Source organism: Cyphomyrmex costatus, unplaced genomic scaffold, assembly GCF_001594065.2.
Source record: "Cyphomyrmex costatus isolate MS0001 unplaced genomic scaffold, Ccosl1.0 scaffold70, whole genome shotgun sequence".
Lineage (NCBI taxonomy): Eukaryota > Metazoa > Arthropoda > Insecta > Hymenoptera > Formicidae > Cyphomyrmex > Cyphomyrmex costatus.
The window spans coordinates 225,061-229,755 of NW_017280267.1; the positions used below are offsets into that span (position 1 = coordinate 225,061).

At 30.6% G+C, this 4,695-nt stretch overlaps 1 long non-coding RNA gene across 1 annotated transcript in view; it reads right to left on the reverse strand.

Annotated features, from left to right (window-relative positions):
- Positions 1 to 2,776: 2,776 nt before the first annotated feature.
- The window catches only part of LOC108780503 (uncharacterized), a 133,382-nt gene continuing 131,463 nt past the window's right edge, over positions 2,777 to 4,695 (reverse strand). Inside the window, exon 4 of the long non-coding RNA XR_001940902.1 lies at positions 2,777 to 2,802. This is a non-coding gene — a long non-coding RNA (uncharacterized LOC108780503). The remainder of the gene's footprint in view (positions 2,803 to 4,695) is intronic.

The window sequence follows — 4,695 nt, forward strand, 5'->3', positions numbered from 1 at the left end:
AAAGAATAATAACGTTTAAAGTGACACTGTATAATAGAAATAAATCGTAATTTTTCAAACTTTTTTTGATCATAACTTTTTAACGGACAGCGACCGCCACCTAAAACCTGCGGGAGGTTACTCAGAGTCATGACCTTGACAACATATGTCAAGGTCAAGATCATCGGGGGTGGCTCCCCTTTTCTATATATTTACCCAAAGATATATTATGTTGGAAATTAAAACATTATGACAAATAATTTTGATATTTTTTGTCGAGACAATGTAAAGATTAACGAAACTGTTATTTAAATCAAAGATGATACTTGCAAACACCCTCTATTTCTTTCGTCAGGAAGAAGGCATCATGTACTCAGGATGTAAATTGCTTGAGAAAAGGCTGGAAGGATAGGAACTCGAGACGGAATTAGCGTAGCATCTTAAGATGCTGAGAAGATTCTCGACACCGTCTATATGCTTCTTTCGCTTTATGTCGACGGCATGAAAAGTCGTTTTCAGCTCTAATCCTTTGTAGTTCTATATTTAATACAGTATAAAGAATACTATCGACATTTCGCATAAAAATGTCAAATTCGGTGATTACTTGATGTGAAACGTTCGTTGTTCATTCTAAATTTAGCAACCAAACACCATTTATTCTATATAACATACATACTTGTTACATTTAATCTAATTTTTATTTCCAACATTTTAATTGTATTTCTTCTATATACTCACAATCAGAAAAAAACATACTGATAGCAAGTATAAAAGTGATAGCTACTAAATTTTGTATCTAAGATATTTTTGTATATATATAAATTACGCACCGTTAACAGCGTTTGACTCCTTGTAGCCGTTAAGATTATTCTTATCCATTAATTTTTTGTATTTTATAAAAAACAATATAAGTGGTTCAAAAAATATAATTTTAATTTTGTACTTCCGTGTTATTGTGGAGTGTATATCTATCATCCAATTTGGAATACACCGAGTTATCAATCTGTAACCGCTTTTATTTGAAGTATGTATAAATCGTTAATCTTATTGTTTAAACCTTATAATAATAAAATCAATTAAGACTCCTTACAATTCAAATATAAATCAGAGAGAATAAAGGGCAATAGTAGAGTCGGGAGCAGAAGATATCGCGCAATTAAAAATATCACTAATAAGCGACAAAAATAATTTATTATTTCTGATATTTTCAATTTTTCTGTTTTTCTTCTTTTTCTTTTTCATCTATTTAGTTTTGTCTGTTATTTATACTGTATCTTAATTATCACGACATGGAGGAGCTCATTCGTTGATTGAAAAATTGTATTGATTAGTTATATTAATTAGTTTGTTCTCTGAAGAGGGCTAAAAAGTTATCCGAAACATGTAAGAGCGTTATTATTATAATAAGAGCGTTATTCGAATAAATTATATATTTATATAAAAAATATACACTAATAACTTGTGTCGGCTCACATTAGCATTTTATTATATTGCTTTTGAATTTGAATTCATATGAGCTTATTGATTATCTTGTTTCTTTTATTTTAAATTATTTTATATCCTTTTCTCTCAGTATGAAATTATTGCAATTTATATTAATGCATTTAAAATTGCTTTGATATAATTTTCTTTAGGATTCTATTATTATCATAATGTGTGTGATTTTAATCATCAAATAAGTATTACGAACAAAACAACGGCATATTTCCAGACAGAATACAAAATTATAACAAGATCAAGACGTTAAGTTGAAGTCATTTTAGAAAAAATTCATAATGTCATTCGATGATAATTTTGAATTTTTGATGATAATTTTCATGTCAAAAATTCAACACACAAAATCATTGTCAAAAGTATATCAAATAACATTATTTTTATTAAAATGTTTTCAACACTTGATATTATTTTAATCTTATTATAATTTCGTGTTCTATCTAAATTTATAATTAGCAAAATTCTTTATTATACTATTCTCTAGCATCATGTTAAATGAAAATACGTTATAGAGGATAAAGGTTAATAGCCTAAAAGTTTGGAAGTTACGATAATAAGATAGTATACGGTGTAAAATTAACCAAGTAAATTGCAAATAGTAACTCAAAAAGTAATTACATTGAAGTGGTAAAAATACGAAATAAAAAACAAATGTAATTGCAGTATAATCCAAATAAGAGAAATATTTTCAACTAATCATTTCTCTTCATTCTATACCTTTTCAATTCAAATAATGCCGCGTCATTGTATTTGTAATTCATTGAGAGTATTTAGAGTTGAATTGGCACTATTGTGATGTCATTCAATTTCACCGACTGTCGGTCAACTGTTCATGTCTTTTCACAGTCCGTTCAATAAAAAGTTATTTGAACGTGTTGTAATATTATAATATAAATCGTATTATTTAAACATATTTATGCTTTGATGAGAATTCACAGAATTTCGTGTAAAAGCCATGAAATATCGTCAATATCACAGTAAATCTTAGATCCGTTTTATTTGCAAAATAAAAGAGAATAGATTCTAGGATTTTCTCACTAAACCCACGTGAAGAAAGAATAGCAAATATTTGCTGTTAAAACGATAATACAAAGAATATATTTCGCTGGTAGCAGAGCTTTAAAATTCGCTGAAAAATCTTACCAGGAAGTCGTCAAAGTGACGATGCGCGAACGTCTTTATAACGGAAGCGGAGGCTGAGGGGACGCTGTGCCGGTCGGCGAGGATGGCTGACGGGGGATGTACAGAGAAAATCTCGGCGGAAATCCTTCTCGTCTAAGCCGAGACCAACTCTAGAATCCAGAATTCTCAATTCCGCGGCGGAGTGTGCTGAAAGAAGCATGAGTCGAACGTTAATTTGATGTCTGCGCTCTTGCCGACGCATCGGCCCTTTTTCCACCCTCGCTCCTTTTCCTTTTTTCGTCTCCCTTGTTTCCTCCTTTCTTCTTTATACACCATCCCCTCCCCTCCTCTCTTTCTCTCTCTCATTCTCCGACTTTCTCCATAACAGTCGCGACGTGGACCAAGTGCATTAAAATAAATTAATTTTCATGAGATTTTCCCGTAGCGAATGGCCGTTACGGGGCTTAAAATAATAATTCAACGAGCCGCGTGGACGGAATTTGCATTTTGACGGCGCGGCACGCTTCTACGCGATGCCAGCAAGAGCTAACTCGCTCGGCGAAAGGATGAAACCAGTGGCGGATAACTCGGTCTAGGATCTTACAATATAAAAGAGCCTCATATACTATATTGTTCATTTACAACAATAATGACGTAACTTAAGAAACAAAAGTTTCCAAAATAAGTTTGAATATTTTGAATTATTAAAATTTTAAAATATTAAATTTAAAATACAATTTTGAAGTAATAATTGTGATTATAGAAAGATAAAAATATATTCTTTCAAAGTAGATATTCTTATTTTCTTTAAGTTTTCGGTTTTTCTTTTGCAAGCAATTGAAAAATAACAATTTTTTATTTTTATTGTTGTAGCAAATGAATAATATAAGTTAATTCATCAAAACATAGATTATATTAATATTACAGAAACAGATATATTTTGATTCTTCTTTTTTATCGTAAACCTTTTAAATTCTAAATTTCTCGAGAATAAAATTTCAGACATTTTAATTTTTTACATATTTGCCTATTTTAATAATTGTTTTAACAATTGTTGTTTTTAAAGAAAAAAAAATTTCGAATTTATTTGAAACTATAAAATTCGTTCTTTTGTCTCGTATAAATTTAATTTGCTATCTTCGTTTTTCTGCGCAATGACACAAAATACATCAAGGCCTTAGGAAGCTTTCATCCGCCACTGACTGTGTAGACACGGGAAAGAGAAGACGGAAACAGAAAGGCGAGAAGATCGTGGTTCGAGAAATTGGGAAGAGAAGAAGAGAGATAGAGGAAGAGATGCAACGAGATTCTGGCAAACGCATTTGTTTTCGCTACGCGGTTACATCGTGACGTGACGATGGAAGTGATCCCGCGGATGTTACAGTATAACAACGGTATATATGTATATATGTATGTGCATGCAGCCGCACATATTGTTAAATGTGTGGATAGCAGTGGAATACAGGTAATACGTAGTGCAATGTTGTGTCGGGCCCTTTTCCTTGCGTAAAGATATATAACGAAAATAGATTTGTCCACAGATACGATTTGTGAAAATGTAGCCCTTTGTTGACATGAATATCAAAAGAGTTACTAAATGTAAATGATGTTAAGTAGATCAATAAAGTTGCTTTTCATTTACAATCATGAATTAATTGCCTGTGGAATATCTTATTATGTGTATAAATGATTTCTTTAAACTGCAATGTTTTGGTTGTTATATTGCAAAAATTGTTATTTTATGCATACATTAAGACATCAATAGTTTATATTTTTATTTCAACAACTAATTGAAAAACTAATATTCTTACATTAATTTGAAGAATAATCTGATATCTAAACAAAATCATCGCTATGTAAGCATTGTCCGAACAATTAATTTCGTGACTGCACAGCTTTATTTTGTTTTTGTAAAATATATAAAAAAAAACGTTGGACTGTCAAACTAGTTATGTAACTCAAACTGATTTCTAGAGTATTAAAACTTTTGCCGTGAGAATATTGTACACAATTATTTTGATGATCCAACAAAATTATATTTTTAAATCTGTGAGTGTACCTAACTAAATTTTTACACATTCAGCAAAATCGTTCTTTCTC